The sequence below is a fragment of the Ranitomeya variabilis genome, chromosome 5, assembly GCF_051348905.1.
Source record: "Ranitomeya variabilis isolate aRanVar5 chromosome 5, aRanVar5.hap1, whole genome shotgun sequence".
NCBI classification, from domain to species: domain Eukaryota; kingdom Metazoa; phylum Chordata; class Amphibia; order Anura; family Dendrobatidae; genus Ranitomeya; species Ranitomeya variabilis.
Window position 1 is genome coordinate 500,871,679 of NC_135236.1, and position 21,166 is coordinate 500,892,844.

Genomic DNA, 21,166 nt, shown 5'->3' on the forward strand with positions numbered 1-21,166 from the left:
AGTGATGACTGCATATATTTGGCGCTATTCATTACTCGCATGAATAGTACGCTATTCGGGCTATTAGTTACTCGGCGAGTAATTTGCTATTCTCCTAGGTTTATTCGAGTGACCTGCTTAGCATGGTTTGCGCTTTATTTGCAGCCAATGAACATGTTAGACTTGCTTGACAATCACAGTAATGCCGACACCATCTTTGGTGTGCATTACTATGATTGGCTGCCCGAACACCAGGTGTTTGTCACGCTGTCATGCGCATGACAGCGTGGCAAACACCACTTCTGAAATCATCACCACCAGTCAGAGAGCCAAGGTTCTCATGCTGTCAAAAGACAGCGTGAGTGCACAGCTGTGATCGGAGGCATAAAGTTTACCTCCAGTCACTGGTGTCCGCTGATGGGGCTCCAGCTCCCATCAGCAGACACCTGCTGCCACTAATAACAGTGAGAGCAGGTGTGGCTGATGGGAGTAATCATCAGCTGACTCCTGCTCTGTAAACAAATCGACTGTATTTTTAATAACCAGCCAGGCAAAACTCACAGATGGGGGCTGCAACCCTCAGCTGTCAGCTTCAGCAAGTCTGGTTATCAAGAATAGAGTGGTCCCCATACCATATTTTTTAATTATTTAAATAAATATTTAAAAAACGGCGTGGGGTCCTTCTTTTTCTGACAACTAGCCTTGTTATTGCTGGTAACGCTGGGAGCTGGTATTCTCAGGCTGGTAAGGGGCCATGGATATTGACCCCCCAGCCTAAAAATAGCAGCCCGAAGCCTCACAGAAATTACTAAGCCATGGGCTTGATGTCACCTAACAATACAAAGGTGACACCAACCCCACAAATATGAGCCCCACTTGTCACCGCTACAGAGCAAGTGGGAAGAGTTGGGCAAAGCACCAGAATTTTCTTATCTAATAGATGCACCTTTTCTGGGGTGGTTGAGAGCTGATGTTTTTAGCCTGGGGGTGGGAATTACCCATGGCCCCTTTCTAGGCTATTAATATCAGCCCAAAGCTGTTAAGAAAATTACGGGTGAACCCACACAATTTTTTTTCAGAAAAAAAATCTTTTAATAATTAAATACATGTACAGTAAGCTGCACACACACACTGTACTAATTGTATATGTCACTGACATCTATATATCTATATATTCTTTGTGTGTATACTGTATATAATCCATCTATTCTATGCTGTCGGCTCCTGCTGTGATTTTACACAGTTGCTGAATTACACGGTTGCTGAATTACCGGATTTTCTTCTATCGATCTGTGTAATATATATACATATATATATGTGTGTGTCACTGACATCTACAGTCATGGCCAAAAGTATTCACACCCCTGCAATTCTGTCAGATAATACTCAGTTTCTTCCTGAAAATGATTGCAAACACAAATTCTTTGGTATTATTATCTTCATTTAATTTGTCTTAAATGAAAAACACAAAAGATGAATTGCGGGCTTTTCATCCATTCTGTTCCCATATAGTTTTAGCACTTTCCCATCCGTTTCAGCTTTTTTCTCATGCCCCCAGACCTGTCTGTTGGGTCCAGCAGAAAAATATTCTGCTTTCCTATTGACTTGCATTGGATCCGTTATTCAGTATGAATACACAGATATTACAAAGCATTTGTGCCGATTTTCCCGAATCCGAATATTTCACTATTCGCTCATCACTAGTCACGAACAGATGGCCATGCATTCTCCTTCAGATTTTTTGTGCAGACTGTCTTACTCTTCTGCTCCCACTTGCTGGACACTCAATTCACATGTGATGACTGGTCCTTTGATCATTTTGACAGTGGAGTGGGATCCAAATTTTTTATTCCCTGTGCAATCCCCTGCTACACCACTGCAGATAACTGCTAGTTGCCTGCCAAAAAAATTCATCTGTCCCCTATAGTGCAACACCACACTTAAAAAGTGGTAGACTAGATGCAGATACCGTTGGTTGCATGGTTGCCCAGACCATTCACTAATGTATCATACTCATGTGAGATGGCCAGGATGGTAGTCATGGTGAGGGGCTGCTGTTCTGGCACACCCTGGCACCCCGCAAAGAAAACACAGTCCCATTTGTTGTATGATTTGTGTGCAATGCAAGTCACTCACTTTTAGATTGGAGTTCTCCTCAGGTTGCGTGGTCCCGATTCCAGATATCATCAGACACTGATTGACAGAGTACAAGTCCATTTTTAACAAAACAACTTAGTAACAAGTAAAGTTTAGTCACCGACATCGCACAGTAATGCTCACTGATCATAGATCCTTTCCTCTGTGCTGCCCTTACTCTCCTGGCAATCTTTGTTTGAGGGACTTACCCTCAGGTACCACAGCTTCCCGACCAGCCAGACTAGTTGTTGCCTGGGGTCCCCACCTGTTTTCCCCTCCAAGGGCAAAATAAAGGATAGCTTATCCAAACCTTTTCCAGACTGTAGGTCTCAGATGTTCTGGGATTTCCCACTGAACCTAGCCACTGCTGCATCAGGTGTTCTGTCACCAAAAACAATTTGAGAGGAGTATGGGGTTTGTCTTATAATCTGATGATAGCTTACCGGGGGGAGTGGCTGTGGTGGAGCGGGGTCACAGAGGGCAGTGTCACTGCTGCAGGCTGTCAGCGGCAAGAGTGGGGTGATGCTGTGTGGGCTGGGAGGACAAAATGTCCCGATGGTGTGAGGCTGTGGGCCCTAAGATTTCATAAGATGGCATCGGTCATTGGAGTCCCTTCCCATTGATTTCCCTATAGTGGGCTTTGGGGAAATTGGCCACCAGAGGTGGCACATGTGCAGATTGAGATTTTGGGAGACAAGATCTTGGAACAGCTATTTTACTGAAGCCCATCACAGGAAAATCAATGGGAAGGGGATTCTGATCACCTCTCACATCTTATGAAAGCCCAGGGCCCGCAGTCTTGCACCACCAGAACACCCCATCCTTACAGCCCAAGGCAGACTGCATCCTGCCACCGGACTCCTGCAGCAGTGACCCTGCCTCCTGTGATCCTGCTCTACCGCAGCTGTCCCCCCGGGAAGATACTGTAAAATCAAAGTATCAGACACACCACCATTTTATTTAAAAACATTTTTTTCTATGTTCCCCCCCAAAATTTGGGGTGCTTTTTATGGTCTGATGTGTCTTATAATCCTCAAAATTCAGTATATCTGGGAAACAGTTTTCTCTTTTCCACATCACAGACGCAACAAACGTACACCAGCAAGTAATCCCTACCTGCGTATAGCATACCCTCAACAAGATATAGTTATGTGCAAAATAATAGCAGTCTAACATCACTATTGTGTTTAATCACTGTTTTTGGCAAAAAAGATCATACAACATGGGAAAAAATTCATGACTAAGTGTAGGTGAGTAATGAGCAACCAACAGAATCAACAGTGATGACATGCACACTGCTAATTGGGTGTAATTGACTCATTTAATGAAAGGGAGTTATTCTAATTAACAGCAGTGTGGAGTTTTGTTAGTGAGGTCATTCATTCTGTGAAGAAACAGGTATTAGTTATGATCCTTATTAAAAGGAGGACAGCAAATGTTGTACCTGTTATTTTTAGCCCTTGCTCAGTGAATAAAATTGGTTGTTCCAGACATTGTATTGAAGGAGAAAGAAGTTTCATCAATAGGTTTATTGGAGTGGGAAAACATATAAAGAAGTGCAGGAAATAATTGGTCGCTCAGTTAAAAACATTTCCAATGATTTAAAATGGCCAAAAAAAACCTGAATTGTGGTAGGAAAAGAAATGCTACCATCTGAATAGATCATAGAATCACAATAATGGCAAAGAAGCATCCAATGATCAGCTCCAGGGAGAGCAAAGAAGATCTTCAGTTACCTGTGAGTCCTGCAATCATCAGAAGACGCCTACATCAGAGGTGTCAAGCTGCATTCCTCGAGGGCCGCCAACAGGTCATGTTTTCAGGATTTCCTTGTATTGCACAGGTGATAATTTAATCACCTGCACAGAATGATTCCAGCACCTTGTGGAATGCTAAGGAAATCCTGAAAACATGACCTGTTAGCGGCCCTCGAGGAATGCAGTTTGACACCTCTGGCCTACATGACACCAAACTATTTGCAAGAAACCCTTGTAAAGTACTATTGCTGAAAAAAGATGAGTTAAAGGGAACCTGTTATCCCCCAAGCGTTTGTAACTAAAAGAGCCACCTTGTGCAGCACTAATGCCTCCCTGCCTCCTGCACTGCACTGTCTGCCTCCCTGCACTGCCTGTCAGCTCGCTGATCTGACACAGTGCATTGCAAAGTGTCAGATCAGCGATCTGTCACTTTACTGTGATGTCCCCCCAGGGCAATGTAAAAAAGTTAAAAAAAAATAGTTACATGTGTAAAAAAAAAAGAAAATCCTAAATAAAGAAAAAAAAATATTATTCCAATAAATACATTTCTTCATCTAAATAAAAAAAAACAATAAAAGTACACATATTTAGTATAGCCGCATCCATAACAACCCCACCTATAAAAGTGTCCCACTAGTTAACCCCTTCAGTGAACACCGTAAAAAAAAACCGAGGCAAAAAAGACGCTTTATCATACCGCCAAACAAAAAGTGGAATAACACTTAAAAAAGTGATCAAAGTGATCAAAGAGACAGATATAAATAACCTTGGTACCACTGAAAACGTCACCTTGTCCCGCAAAAAACGAGCCACCACACAGCGTCATCAACGAAAAAATAAAAAAGTTATAGTCCTCAGAATAAAGCGATGCAAAAATAATTATTTTTTATATAAAATAGTTTTTATCGTATATACGCGCCAAAACATAAAAAAAGATATAAATGAGGTATCGCTGTAATCGTTCTGACCCGAAGAATAAAACTGCTTTATCAATTTTACCAAACATGGAACAGTATAAGCACCCCCCCAAAAGAAGTTCATGAATAGCTGTTTTTTGTTCATTCTACCTCACAAAAATCGGAATAAAAGGCGTTCAAAACACGTCACGTGCCTGAAAATGGTGCCAATAAAAACGTCAACTCGTCTCACAAAAAACAAGACCTCACATGACTCTGTGGACACAAATATGGAAAAATTATAGCTCTCAAAATGTGGAGACGCAAAAACTATTTTTTGCAATAAAAAGCGTCTTTTAGTGTGTGATGGCTGCCAATGATAAAATCCACTAAAAACCTGCTATAAAAATAAATCAAACTTCCCCTTAGTTAGGGAAAAATAATAAAATTTTTAAAAATGTATTTATTTCCTTCCATTTTCCCATTAGGGTTAGGGTTAGGGTTGGGGCTAAAGTTAGGGTTAGGGTTGGGGCTAAAGATAGGGTTAGGGTTGGGGCTAAAGTTAAGGTTGGGGTTGGGGATAAAGTTCGGGTTAGGGTTGGGGCTAAAGTTAGGGTTGGGGCTAAAGTTAGGGTTAGGGTTGGGGCTAAAGTTAGGGTTTGGATTACACATTTACAGTTGGGATTAGGGTTAGGGGTGTGGTTAGGGTTATGGTTGGGATTAGGGTTAGGGGTTTGTTTGGGTTAGGGTTTCAGTTAGAATTGGGAGGTTTCCACTGTTAGGCACATCAGGGGCTCTGTTATGACCCCAATGGCAGAGGGTCTCAAAAGTACATACCAAGTCTGCAAACACAAAAAACCAGCTCATAGGGCAGTGGTAACTGGGCTGACCATATATCTAATCCTAGCACCACAAATAGCAGCAGCCGGGGAACGTGCCTACGTTGGTTCTAGACGTCTCGCGCCAGCCGGAGAACTAACTAACCCTAGAAGGGAAAAGATAGACCTTTCTTGCCTCCAGAGAAAAGACCCCAAAAGTTGGATACAAGCCCCCAACAAATAATAACGGTGAGGTAAGGAGAAAAGACAAACGTAAGAATGAACTAGGTATTTAGCAAAGAGAGGCCCACTGACTAATAGCAGAATATAGTAAGATGACTTATATGGTCAGCAAAAACCCTATCAAAATTTCCACGCTGGATATTCAAGAACCCCCGAACCGTCTAACGGCCCGGGGGGAGAACACGAGCCCCCTAGAGCTTCTAGCAAAATCAGGAATCACATTTAGTACAAGCTGGACAAAAAATAAGAGCAAAGCAAATAACCAAAAAACAAGGAAGCAGGACTTAGCTTAATTTTGCAAGATCCAAGACCAGCAGACAGGAGCAAACAGAAAGGAACTGATTACAACAATGCCAGGCACTGGACTGGGAAACCAGGAAGTTTATATAGCAACACCCCTGGACTAACGACCCAGGTGGGTGTTGTGAAATTGGATTTTGGGCTCCCCCGGTGGCCACTGGTGGAATTGAACTTGTGTGCATCATCCCCTCAGTTCACCTGTTCCCATCAGGATGTGGGAGTCGCTATTTAACCTTGCTCCTCTGTCACTTCCATGCCGGTCAACATTGTAATCAGAAGCCTTTCTGTGCATGTTCCTGCTACCAGACAACTTCCAGCTAAGTCGGACTTTTGTCCTTGTTTGTTTTTTGCATTTTGTTCCAGTTCACAGCTGCAGTTTCGTTTCTGTGTCTGGAAAGCTCTTGTGATCTGAAATTGCCACTCTGATGTTATGAGTTAATACTAGAGTCTTAAAGTAATTTCAGGATGGTGTATTGATAGGGTTTTCAGCTGACCATGAAAGTACCCTTTCTGTCTTCCTGCTATCTAGTAAGCGGACCTCGATTTTGCTAAACCTATTTTCATACTACGTTTGTCATTTTCATCTTAAATCACCGCCAATATATGTGGGGGCCTCTGTCTGCCTTTCGGGGAAATTTCTCTAGAGGTGAGCCAGGACTATATTTTCCTCTGCCAGGATTAGTTAGTCCTCCGGCCGGCGCTGGGCGTCTAGGGATAAAACGCAGGCTACGCTACCCGGCTACTGTTAGTTGTGCGGCAGGTTTAGTTCATGGTCAGTTTAAGTTTCCATCCTTCCAAGAGCTAGTTCCTATGTATGCTGGGCTATGTTCTCTTGCCATTGAGAACCATAACAGTTTGACCGGCCACAAAGGGTTAAATTAATTGGCAGAGAAAGGAGAGAAAAAAGAAGTCTGCTGAAAAATGTTTTTTTTTTTTTTTTTTTTTTCCTTCAGTTCTGAGTGTGCTTTCAATTGAATCACTTGCAAGTCTGCCTATATTGCAGCCTTCCTCTCTCTCTCTCCTTCTAATCCTGGAATGGCTCTGTGTTCACCTGTTTAAAATGGATATTCAGAGTTTAGCTGCAGGTTTGAATAATCTCACCACGAAAGTTCAAAATTTACAAGATTTTGTTGTTCATGTTCCTATATCTGAACCTAGAATTCCTTTGCCTGAATTTTTCTCGGGGAATAGATCTTGCTTTCAAAATTTCAAAAATAATTGCAAGTTGTTTTTGTCCCTGAAATCTCGCTCTGCTGGAGATCCTGCTCAGCAGGTCAGGATTGTGATTTCCTTGCTCCGGGGCGACCCTCAAGATTGGGCTTTTGCATTGGCTCCAGGGGATCCTGCGTTGCTCAATGTGGATGCGTTTTTTCTGGCCTTGGGGTTGCTTTATGAGGAACCTCATTTAGAGCTTCAGGCGGAAAAAGCCTTGATGTCCCTATCTCAGGGGCAAGATGAAGTTGAAATATACTGCCAAAAATTCCGTAAATGGTCTGTGCTTACTCAGTGGAATGAGTGCGCCCTGGCGGCGAATTTCAGAGAGGGTCTCTCTGATGCCGTTAAGGATGTTATGGTGGGGTTCCCTGTGCCTGCGGGTCTGAATGAGTCCATGACAATGGCTATCCAGATCGATAGACGTCTGCGGGAGCGCAAACCTGTGCACCATTTGGCGGTGTCTACTGAGAAGACGCCAGAGAATATGCAATGTGATAGAATTCTGTCCAGAAGCGAACGGCAGAATTTTAGACGAAAAAATGGGTTGTGCTTTTATTGTGGTGATTCAACTCATGTTATATCAGCATGCTCTAAGCGTACTAAGAAGCTTGATAAGTCAGTTTCAATTGGCACTTTTCAGTCTAAGTTTATTCTATCTGTGACCCTGATTTGTTCTTTATCATCTATTACCGCGGATGCCAATGTCGACTCTGGCGCCGCTTTGAGTCTTATGGATTGGTCCTTTGCCAAACGCTGTGGGTATGATTTAGAGCCTCTTGAAACTCCTATACCTCTGAAGGGGATTGACTCCACCCCATTGGCTAGTAATAAACCACAATACTGGACACAAGTAACTATGCGAATTAATCCGGATCATCAGGAGATTATTCGCTTTCTTGTGCTGTATAATCTACATGATGTGTTGGTGCTTGGATTGCCATGGCTGCAATCTCATAACCCAGTCCTCGACTGGAACGCTATGTCTGTGTTAAGCTGGGGATGTAAGGGGATGCATGGGGACGTACCTTTGGTTTCCATTTCGTCATCTATTCCCTCTGAGATTCCTGAATTCTTGTCTGACTATCGTGACGTTTTTGAAGAACCTAAGCTTGGTTCATTACCTCCGCACCGGGAGTGCGATTGTGCCATAGATTTGATTCCGGGTAGTAAATACCCTAAGGGTCGTTTATTTAATCTGTCTGTGCCTGAACATGCTGCTATGCGAGAATATATAAAGGAGTCCTTGGAAAAGGGACATATTCGTCCTTCGTCATCTCCCTTAGGAGCCGGTTTTTTCTTTGTGTCTAAGAAAGATGGCTCTTTGAGGCCGTGTATTGATTATCGGCTTTTGAATAAAATCACGGTTAAATATCAATATCCGTTGCCACTGCTGACTGATTTGTTTGCTCGCATAAAGGGGGCCAAGTGGTTCTCTAAGATAGATCTCCGTGGGGCGTATAATTTGGTGCGAATTAAGCAGGGGGATGAGTGGAAAACCGCATTTAATACGCCCGAGGGCCACTTTGAGTATTTGGTGATGCCTTTTGGCCTTTCAAATGCCCCTTCAGTCTTTCAGTCCTTTATGCATGACATTTTCCGTGATTATTTGGATAAATTTATGATCGTGTATCTGGATGATATTCTGATTTTTTCGGATGACTGGGACTCTCATGTCCAGCAGGTCAGGAGGGTTTTTCAGGTTTTGCGGTCTAATTCCTTGTGTGTGAAGGGTTCTAAGTGCGTTTTTGGGGTTCAAAAGATTTCCTTCTTGGGATACATTTTTTCCCCCTCTTCCATCGAGATGGATCCTGTCAAGGTTCGGGCTATTTGTGATTGGACGCAACCCTCTTCTCTTAAGAGTCTTCAGAAATTTTTGGGCTTTGCTAACTTTTATCGTCGATTTATTGCTGGTTTTTCTGATGTTGTTAAACCATTGACTGATTTGACTAAGAAGGGTGCTGATGTTGCTGATTGGTCCCCTGCTGCTGTGGAGGCCTTTCGGGAGCTTAAGCGCCGCTTTTCTTCCGCCCCTGTGTTGCGTCAGCCTGATGTTGCTCTTCCTTTTCAGGTTGAGGTCGACGCTTCTGAAATCGGAGCTGGGGCGGTTTTGTCGCAAAGAAGTTCCGACTGCTCCGTGATGAAACCTTGTGCTTTTTTTTCTCGTAAATTTTCGCCCGCCGAGCGGAATTATGATATTGGGAATCGGGAGCTTTTGGCCATGAAGTGGGCTTTTGAGGAGTGGCGTCATTGGCTTGAGGGGGCTAGACATCAGGTGGTGGTATTGACCGACCACAAAAATTTAATTTATCTTGAGTCCGCCAGACGCCTGAATCCTAGACAGGCGCGCTGGTCGTTGTTTTTCTCTCGGTTTAATTTTGTGGTGTCATACCTACCGGGTTCTAAGAATGTTAAGGCTGATGCCCTTTCTAGGAGTTTTGAGCCTGACTCCCCTGGTAATTCTGAACCTACAGGTATCCTTAAGGATGGAGTGATATTGTCTGCCGTTTCTCCAGACCTGCGGCGGGCCTTGCAGGATTTTCAGGCGGATAGACCTGATCGTTGCCCACCTGGTAGACTGTTTGTTCCTGATGATTGGACCAGTAAAGTCATTTCTGAGGTTCATTCTTCTGTGTTGGCAGGTCATCCTGGAATCTTTGGTACCAGGGATTTGGTGGCAAGGTCCTTCTGGTGGCCTTCCCTGTCACGAGATGTACGAGGTTTTGTGCAGTCTTGTGACGTTTGTGCTCGGGCCAAGCCTTGTTGTTCTCGGGCTAGTGGATTGTTGTTGCCCTTGCCTATCCCGAAGAGGCCTTGGACGCACATCTCGATGGATTTTATTTCGGATCTTCCTGTTTCTCAGAAGATGTCTGTCATCTGGGTGGTGTGTGACCGTTTCTCTAAGATGGTCCATTTGGTTCCCCTGCCTAAGTTGCCTTCTTCTTCCGAGTTGGTTCCTCTGTTTTTTCAAAATGTGGTTCGTTTGCATGGTATTCCGGAGAATATCGTTTCTGACAGAGGAACCCAATTCGTGTCTAGATTTTGGCGGGCATTCTGTGCTAGGATGGGCATAGATTTGTCTTTCTCGTCTGCTTTCCATCCTCAGACTAATGGCCAGACCGAGCGGACGAATCAGACTTTGGAGACATATTTGAGGTGTTTTGTGTCTGCAGATCAGGATGATTGGGTTGCTTTTTTGCCTTTAGCGGAGTTTGCCCTCAATAATCGGGCCAGCTCTGCCACCTTGGTGTCTCCTTTTTTCTGTAATTCGGGGTTTCATCCTCGATTTTCCTCCGGTCAGGTGGAATCTTCGGATTGTCCTGGAGTGGATGCTGTGGTGGAGAGGTTGCATCAGATTTGGGGGCAGGTGGTGGACAATTTGAAGTTGTCCCAGGAGAAGACTCAGCTTTTTGCCAACCGCCGGCGTCGGTTTGGTCCTCGGCTTTGTGTCGGGGACTTGGTGTGGTTGTCTTCTCGTTTTGTCCCTATGAGGGTTTCTTCTCCTAAGTTTAAGCCTCGGTTCATCGGCCCGTACAAGATATTGGAGATTCTTAACCCTGTGTCCTTCCGTTTGGACCTCCCTGCATCTTTTTCTATTCATAATGTTTTTCATCGGTCATTGTTGCGCAGGTATGAGGTACCGGTTGTGCCTTCCGTTGAGCCTCCTGCTCCGGTGTTGGTTGAGGGCGAGTTGGAGTACGTTGTGGAAAAAATCTTGGACTCCCGTGTTTCCAGACGGAAACTCCAGTATCTGGTCAAATGGAAGGGATACGGTCAGGAGGATAATTCTTGGGTGACTGCCTCTGATGTTCATGCCTCCGATCTTGTCCGTGCCTTTCATAGGGCTCATCCTGATCGCCCTGGTGGTTCTGGTGAGGGTTCGGTGCCCCCTCCTTGAGGGGGGGGTACTGTTGTGAAATTGGATTTTGGGCTCCCCCGGTGGCCACTGGTGGAATTGAACTTGTGTGCATCATCCCCTCAGTTCACCTGTTCCCACCAGGATGTGGGAGTCGCTATTTAACCTTGCTCCTCTGTCACTTCCATGCCGGTCAACATTGTAATCAGAAGCCTTTCTGTGCATGTTCCTGCTACCAGACAACTTCCAGCTAAGTCGGACTTTTGTCCTTGTTTGTTTTTTGCATTTTGTTCCAGTTCACAGCTGCAGTTTCGTTTCTGTGTCTGGAAAGCTCTTGTGATCTGAAATTGCCACTCTGATGTTATGAGTTAATACTAGAGTCTTAAAGTAATTTCAGGATGGTGTATTGATAGGGTTTTCAGCTGACCATGAAAGTACCCTTTATGTCTTCCTGCTATCTAGTAAGCGGACCTCGATTTTGCTAAACCTATTTTCATACTACGTTTGTCATTTTCATCTTAAATCACCGCCAATATATGTGGGGGCCTCTGTCTGCCTTTCGGGGAAATTTCTCTAGAGGTGAGCCAGGACTATATTTTCCTCTGCCAGGATTAGTTAGTCCTCCGGCCGGCGCTGGGCGTCTAGGGATAAAACGCAGGCTACGCTACCCGGCTACTGTTAGTTGTGCGGCAGGTTTAGTTCATGGTCAGTTTAAGTTTCCATCCTTCCAAGAGCTAGTTCCTATGTATGCTGGGCTATGTTCTCTTGCCATTGAGAACCATAACAGGTGGGTGCCAAACTGAGGAAAGACAATCCCAGAGTCATATCACTAGTGACCACAAGAGGGAGCCAAAAAAGTCTAATTCACAACAGTACCCCCCTTTAAGGAGGGGTCACCGAACCCTCACCAAGACCACCAGGGCGATCAGGATGAGCAGCGTGAAAGGCACGAACTAAATCGGCCGCATGCACATCAGAGGCAACCACCCAGGAATTATCCTCCTGACCATAGCCCTTCCACTTGACCAGATACTGAAGCCTCCGCCTGGAGAGACAAGAATCCAAGATCTTCTCCACCACGTACTCCAACTCGCCCTCAACCAACACCGGAGCAGGAGGCTCAACAGAAGGAACCACAGGTACAACGTACCGCCGCAACAAAGACCTATGGAACACGTTGTGAATGGCAAACGACACCGGAAGATCCAAGCGAAAGGACACAGTAGTAAGGATTTCCAATATCTTGTAAGGACCGATGAAGCAAGGCTTAAATTTAGGAGAGGAGACCTTCATGGGAACAAATCGAGAAGACAGCCATACCAAATCCCCAACACGAAGTCGGGGACCCACACCGCGGCGGCGGTTGGCAAAACGCTGAGCCTTCTCCTGTGACAACTTCAAGTTGTCCACCACATGATTCCAGATCCGCTGCAACCTATCCACCACAGAATCTACCCCAGGACAGTCAGAAGGCTCCACATGTCCCGAGGAAAAACGAGGATGGAAACCAGAGTTGCAAAAAAATGGCGAAACCAAAGTAGCGGAACTAGCCCGATTATTAAGGGCAAACTCAGCCAACGGCAAGAAGGTCACCCAATCATCCTGATCTGCAGAAACAAAACACCTCAAATAAGCCTCCAGAGTCTGATTAGTTCGCTCCGTTTGTCCATTAGTTTGAGGATGAAAGGCAGATGAAAACGACAAATCAATGCCCATCTTAGCACAAAAGGATCGCCAGAACCTGGAAACAAACTGGGATCCTCTGTCAGACACAATATTCTCAGGAATGCCGTGTAAACGAACCACATTCTGAAAGAACAAAGGAACCAGATCGGAAGAGGAAGGCAGCTTAGGCAAAGATACCAAATGGACCATCTTGGAAAAGCGATCACATACCACCCAGATGACAGACATGCCCTGAGACACCGGAAGATCTGAAATGAAATCCATGGAAATGTGTGTCCAAGGCCTCTTCGGGACAGGCAAGGGCAAGAGCAACCCGCTGGCACGAGAACAGCAAGGCTTAGCTCGAGCACAAGTCCCACAGGACTGCACAAATGACCGCACATCCCGTGACAAGGAAGGCCACCAAAAGGACCTAGCCACCAGATCTCTGGTGCCAAAAATTCCTGGATGCCCTGCCAACACCGAGGAATGAACCTCGGAAATGACTCTGCTGGTCCACTTATCAGGAACAAACAGTCTGTCAGGTGGACAAGAGTCAGGTCTACCAGCCTGAAATCTCTGCAACACACGTCGCAAATCCGGAGAAATGACTGACAGGATAACTCCCTCTTTGAGAATACCAACTGGTTCTGCGACTCCAGGAGAGTCAGGCACAAAGCTCCTTGAAAGAGCATCAGCCTTCACATTCTTTGAACCTGGTAAATACGAGACCACAAAGTCAAAACGGGAGAAAAACAATGACCAGCGGGCCTGTCTAGGATTCAGTCGTTTAGCAGACTCGAGATACATCAGATTTTTGTGATCAGTAGTGTTGAGCGATACCGTCCGATACTTGAAAGTATCGGTATCGGAAAGTATCGGCCGATACCGGCAAAGTATCGGATCCAATCCGATACCGATACCCGATACCAATACAAGTCAATGGGACTCAGGTATCGGACGGTATTCCTGATGGTTCCCAGGGTCTGAAGGAGAGGAAACTCTCCTTCAGGCCCTGGGAACCATATTAATGTGTAAAAGAAAGAATTAAAATAAAAAATATTGCTATACTCACCTGTCCGACGCAGCCGGGACCTCAGCGAGGGAACCGGCAGCGTTGTTTGTTTAAAATTCGCGCTTTTACTTGGTTACGTGAGGTCCCGGCTTGTGATTGGTCAGGGCGGCCATGTTGCCGGGACGCGGACCAATCACAGCAAGCCGTGACGAAATTACGTCACGGCTTGCTGTGATTGGTCCGCGTCCCGGCAACATGGCCGCCATTAACCAATCACAAGCCGTGACGTCACGGGAGGCTGGACATGCGCGTATTTTGAAAAGCGCGCGTGTCCAGCCTCCAGTGACGTCCCGGCTTATGATTGGTCACGGCGCCATGTTGCCGGGACGCGGACCAATCACAGCAAGCCGTGACGAAATTACGTCACGGCTTGCTGTGATTGGTCCGCGTCCCGGCAACATGGCCGCCATTAACCAATCACAAGCCGTGACGTCACGGGAGGCTGGACACGCGCGCTTTTCAAAATACGCGCATGTCCAGCCTCCCGTGACGTCCCGGCTTGTGATTGGTTAATGGCGGCCATGTTGCCGGGACGTCACTGGAGGCTGGACACGCGCGCTTTTCAAAATACGCGCATGTCCAGCCTCCCGTGACGTCACGGCTTGTGATTGGTTAATGGCGGCCATGTTGCCGGGACGCGGACCAATCACAGCAAGCCGTGACGTAATTTCGTCACAGCTTGCTGTGATTGGTCCGCGTCCCGGCAACATGGCCGCCCTGACCAATCACAAGCCGGGACTTCACGTAACCAAGTAAAAGCGCGAAATTTAAACAAACAACGCTGCCGGTTCCCTCGCTGAGGTCCCGGCTGCGTCGGACAGGTGAGTATAGCGATATTTTTTATTTTAATTCTCTTTTTTACACATTATTACATTAATGTTGTTGCGATACCCGATACCCGATACCACAAAAGTATCGGATCTCGGTATCGGAAATTCCGATACAGCAAGTATCGGCCGATACCCGATACTTGCAGTATCGGAATGCTCAACACTAGTGATCAGTCAAGACCACCACACGATGCTTAGCACCCTCGAGCCAATGACGCCACTCCTCAAATGCCCACTTCATGGCTAACAACTCCCGATTGCCAACATCATAATTCCGCTCAGCAGGCGAAAACTTCCTAGAGAAAAAAGCACATGGTCTCATTACAGAGCAACCAGGGCCTCTCTGCGACAAAACGGCCCCTGCCCCAATCTCAGAAGCATCCACTTCAACCTGAAAGGGAAGTGAGACATCAGGCTGGCACAAAACAGGCGCCGAAGTAAACCGGCGCTTCAACTCTTGAAAGGCTTCCACGGCTGCAGGAGCCCAGTTAGCAACATCAGAACCTTTCTTGGTCATATCCGTCAAAGGTTTAACGACGCTAGAAAAATTAGCGATAAAACGACGGTAGAAGTTAGCAAAACCGAAGAACTTCTGAAGACTCTTAACTGACGTGGGTTGAGTCCAATCATGAATAGCTCGGACCTTGACTGGGTCCATCTCCACCGCAGAAGGGGAAAAAATAAAACCCAAAAAGGGAACCTTCTGTACTCCAAAGAGACACTTTGAGCCCTTAACAAACAAAGCATTCTCACGCAAAACCTGAAACACCATCCTGACCTGCTCTACATGCGAGTCCCAATCATCAGAAAAAACCAGAATATCATCCAGATAAACAATCATAAATTTATCCAGATACTTCCGGAAAATATCATGCATAAAGGACTGAAACACTGAAGGAGCATTAGAGAGCCCAAAAGGCATCACCAAGTACTCAAAATGACCTTCGGGCGTATTAAATGCAGTTTTCCATTTATCTCCTTGCTTAATGCGCACAAGGTTGTACGCACCACGAAGATCTATCTTTGTGAACCACTTGGCACCTTTAATCTGGGCAAACAAGTCCGACAACAGAGGCAAAGGATACTGAAATGTAACAGTGATTTTATTCAGAAGCCGATAGTCAATACAAGGTCTCAAAGATCCGTCCGTCTTGGCCACAAAAAAGAATCCCGCACCAAGAGGGGAAGAGGATGGACGGATATGCCCCTTCTCCAGAGATTCCTTGATATACGAACGCATTGCGGTATGCTCAGGTACAGACAGATTAAATAATCTTCCCTTAGGAAATTTACTACCTGGAATCAAATCTATAGCGCAGTCACAGTCCCTATGAGGAGGAAGAGCACTGGACCTGGACTCGCTGAATACATCCTGGTAATCAGACAAATACTCAGGAACTTCCGAAGGAGTAGAGGAAGCAATAGACACCGGCGGGGAATCACCATGAATTCCCTGACAGCCCCAACTTGACACAGACATTGCCTTCCAATCCAAGACTGGATTATGGGTCTGTAACCATGGCAGACCCAAAACGACCAAATCATGCATTTTATGCAGAACAAGAAAACGAATCACCTCCCGATGTTCAGGAGTCATGCACATGGTTACCTGTGTCCAAAACTGCGGTTTATTTTCCGCCAATGGCGTAGCATCAATACTTCTAAGAGGGATAGGATTTACCAACGGCTCAAGAACAAAACCACAGCGCTTGGCAAACGACAGATCCATAAGACTCAGGGCAGCACCTGAATCCACAAACGCCATAACAGGGTAGGAGGACAATGAGCAAATTAAAGTCACAGACAAAATAAATTTAGGTTGCAAATTACCAATGGCGACAGGACTAACAACCCTAGTTAGGCGTTTAGAGCATGCTGATATAACATGTGTAGAATCACCACAGTAAAAACACAACCCATTCTGACGTCTATGATTTTTCCGTTCATTTCTAGTCTGAATTCTACCACATTGCATTAAATCAGGTGTTTGTTCAGACAACACCACCAGAGGATTCACGGCTTTGCGCTCCCGCAAACGCCGGTCAATTTGAATAGCCAGCGCCATGGAATCATTCAGACCTGTAGGAATGGAGAAACCCACCATCACATTCTTAATGGCTTCAGAAAGGCCATTTCTGAAATTTGCGGCCAGAGCACACTCATTCCACTGAGTAAGCACGGACCATTTCCGAAATTTTTGGCAATACACTTCAGCTTCATCCTGACCCTGAGGAATAGCCAGCAAGGCTTTTTCTGCCTGAATTTCAAGATTGGGTTCCTCGTAAAGCAATCCGAGCGCCAGAAAAAACGCATCAATATTTGCCAATGCCGGATCTCCTGGCGCTAGCGAGAAGGCCCAATCCTGAGGGTCGCCCCGTAAGAAAGAGATAACAATTTTTACTTGCTGAGCTGAGTCTCCAGATGAACGGGGTCTCAGAGATAGAAACAATTTACAATTATTCCTGAAATTCCTAAACTTAAATCGGTCTCCAGAGAACAGTTCAGGAATAGGTATTTTAGGTTCAGACATTGGACTACTGGTAACAAAATCTTGTATGCCCTGCACACGAGCAGCAAGCTGATCCACACTTGTAATCAAAGTCTGGACATTCATGTCTGCAGCAAGCACAAGCCACTCAGAGGTAAAGGGGAGGAAAAAAGAGAGGAAAAAAAAAAAAACTCAGACTTTCCTTTCTTGTAATCCCACTTCTGCAATGCATTAAACATTCAACCTTGGCCTGGCATACTGTTAAGACCCCAATGGCAGAGGGTCTCAAAAGTACATACCAAGTCTTCAAACACTAAAAACCAGCTCATAGGGCAGTGGTAACTGAGCTGACCATATATCTAATCCTAGCACCACAAATAGCAGCAGCCGGGGAACGTGCCTACGTTGGTTCTAGACGTCTCGCGCCAGCCGGAGAACTAACTAACCCTAGAAGGGAAAAGATAGACCTTTCTTGCCTCCAGAGAAAAGACCCCAAAAGTTGGATACAAGCCCCCAACAAATAATAACGGTGAGGTAAGGAGAAAAGACAAACGTAAGAATGAACTAGATATTTAGCAAAGAGAGGCCCACTGACTAATAGCAGAATATAGTAAGATGACTTATATGGTCAGCAAAAACCCTATCAAAATTTCCACGCTGGATATTCAAGAACCCCCGAACCGTCTAACGGCCCGGGGGGAGAACACGAGCCCCCTAGAGCTTCTAGCAAAATCAGGAATCACATTTAGTACAAGCTGGACAAAAAATAAGAGCAAAGCAAATAACCAAAAAACAAGGAAGCAGGACTTAGCTTAATTTTGCAAGATCCAAGACCAGCAGACAGGAGCAAACAGAAAGGAACTGATTACAACAATGCCAGGCACTGGACTGGGAAACCAGGAAGTTTATATAGCAACACCCCTGGACTAACGACCCAGGTGGGTGCCAAACTGAGGAAAGACAATCCCAGAGTCATATCACTAGTGACCACAAGAGGGAACCAAAAAAGTCTAATTCACAACAGGGCTCTCCAAATGCGACATGGTGTCCGATCTTATTTCCAGCCAATTCTGCATTGAAAAAGTAAAAAGTGCTCCTTCCCTTCCGAGCTCTCCCGTGCGCCCAAACTGTGGTTTACCCCAACATATGGGATATCAGTGTACTCAGGACAAATTGGACAACAACTTTTGGGGTCCAATTTCTCTTGTTACCCTTGGGAAAATACAAAACAGGGGGCTAAAATATAATTTTTGTGGAAAAAAAATATTTTTTATTTTCACAGCTCTGCGTTATAAACTATTGTGAAACACTTGGGGTTCAATGTTCTCACAACACATCTAGATAAGTTCCTTGGGGGATCTAGTTTCCAATATGGGGTCACTTGTGGGGGGTTTCTACTGTTTAGGTACATCAGGGGCTCTGAAAATGCAACGTGACACCTGCAGACCAATCCATCTAAGTCTGCATTCCAAACAGCGCTCCTTCCGAGCTCTGCCATGCGCCCAAACGGTGGTTCCCCCACATATGGGGTATCAGCGTACTCAGGACAAATTGGACAACAACTTTTGGAGTCCAATTTCTCCTGTTACCCTTGGGAAAATACAAAATGGGGGGCTAAAAAATAATTTTTGTGGAAAAAAAAAGAATTTTTATTTTCACGACTCTGCGTTATAAACTGTAGTGAAACACTTCGAGGTTCAAGTTTTCACAACACAAGTTCCTTAGGGGATCTTCTTTCCAAAATGGTGTCATTTGTGGGGGTTTCAATGTTTAGGCACATCAGGGGCTCTCCAAACGCGACATGGTGTCCAATCTCAATTCCAGTTAATTTTGCATTGAAAAGTCAAACGGCACTCCTTCCCTTCCGAGCTCTGCCATGTGCCCAAACAGTGGTTTACCCCCACATATGGGGTATCAGCGTACTCAGGACAAACTTTACTACAACTTTTGGGGTCCAATTTTTTCTGTTACCCTTGGGAAAATAAAAAATTTGGGGCAAAAAATCATTTTTGTGAAAAAATATGATTTTTTATTTTCACGGCTCTACATTATAAACTTTTCTGAAGCACTTGGTGGGTCAAATTGCTCACCACACATATAGATAAGTTCCTTAGGGGGTCTACTTTCCAAAATGGTGTCACTTGTGGGGGGTTTCAATGTTTAGGCACATCAGGGGCTCTCCAAACGTGACATGGCGTCCCATCTCAATTCCAGTCAATTTTGCATTGAAAAGTCAAATGGCGCTCCTTCCCTTCCGAGCTCTGCCATGTGCCCAAACAGTGGTTTACCCCACATATGGGGTATCAGCGTATTCAGGACAAATTGGACAACAACTTTTGTGGTCCAATTTCTCCTGTTTCCCTAAAATAAAACAAATTGGAGCTGAAGTAATTTTTTTGTGAAAGTTAAATGTTCATTTTTTTTAAACATTCCAAAAATTCCTGTGAAACACCTGAAGGGTTAATAAACTTATTGAATGTGGTTTTGAGCACCTTGAGATGTGCAGTTTTTAGAATGGTGTCACACTTGGGTATTTTCTATTATATAGACCCCTCAAAGTGACTTCAAATATGATGTGGTCCTTAAAAAAGGGTGTTGTAAAAATGAGAAATTGTTGGTCAACTTTTAACCCTTAAAACTCCCTAACAAAAAACATTTTGGTTCCAAAATTGTGCTGATGAAAAGTAGACATGTGGAAATTGTTACATATTAAGTATTTTGTGTGACATATCTCTGTGATTTAAGGGCATAAAAATTCAAAGTTGGAAAATTGTGAAATTTTCAACATTTTTGCCAAATTTCCATTTTTTCACAAATATACACAGGTAATATCAAATAAATTTTACCACCTTCATGAAGTACAATATGTCACAAGAAAACAGTGTCAGAATCATCAGGATCCGTTGAAGCGTTCCAGAGTTATAACCTCATAAAGGGACAGTGGTCAGAATTGTAAAAATTGGCCTGGTCATTAACGTGCAAACCACCCTTTGGGGTAAAGGGGTAAAAAATGTTAGTTTGCCAAAGAACACATTGACTGCCCTAAAGAGAAGTGGTGCAACATCTTATGGACAAATGAGAGCAAGATCATTCTTATTGGGTCTGCAGGCGATTCTGAGACAACTCATAAATACTGAATTTGTGCCACATTACACCATGAAGACTGTAAAACATGAAGGTGCAAGCATAATGGTTTGGGAATATTTCTCATACTATGGAGTTGGGTCCATTTATCACACACCGGGCACCATGGGCCAGTTTGAATATATCAAAATACTTCAAGAGGTCATGTTGCCTTACGCTGTAGGAGAAATGCCCTTGAAATGGGTGTTTCAGCAGAACAACAACCCCAAGCACAGCAGCAAGTGGGCAACATCCTGGTTCCAGACCAACAAGACTGGTGTTATGAAGTGGCCAGCGGAATCCCCAGACCTCAATCCAAATGAGAATTTGTATAGTGACATCAAAAATGCGTTTTTTGATACAAAACCTAAGAATACAAAAGAATGATGGAATGTAGTCCAGTCAGCTTGCGCTAGAGTCAAATATTAGTTGACTCCATAAGGCACAGATGTAAAGAAGCTAATAGAAATAAAGGATATATAACTAAATATTAGTTCAGTGATTAGCAGAAAAGCTTTGTCTGCAAGCAAGTTTCAGTTTATACTGTAAATATTCAGAGTTTGCCAATGGAAATACAGATACTACTATTTTTTGGAGCAGCATATTTTTCCCTTTTCTTCATTTTCACTTTAAAAGATGAATATGCAGTGCTTCCAGTGCCTTTGTGTATATGGAAATAAATGCTATTATTGAGCTTTTTCTCAGCTGTTTTAACCACACTGCTATTATTTTGCACATAACTGTATATAACTTACCCACACAGTGTATATTCATATACGTATACACTG

The 21,166-nt window shown here is 44.5% G+C and overlaps 1 protein-coding gene across 1 annotated transcript in view; it reads left to right on the forward strand.

Annotated features, from left to right (window-relative positions):
- CDHR2 (cadherin related family member 2) overlaps nucleotides 1-21,166 on the forward strand; it is a 239,739-nt gene that overhangs the window by 187,107 nt on the left and 31,466 nt on the right. The window lies entirely within an intron of this gene.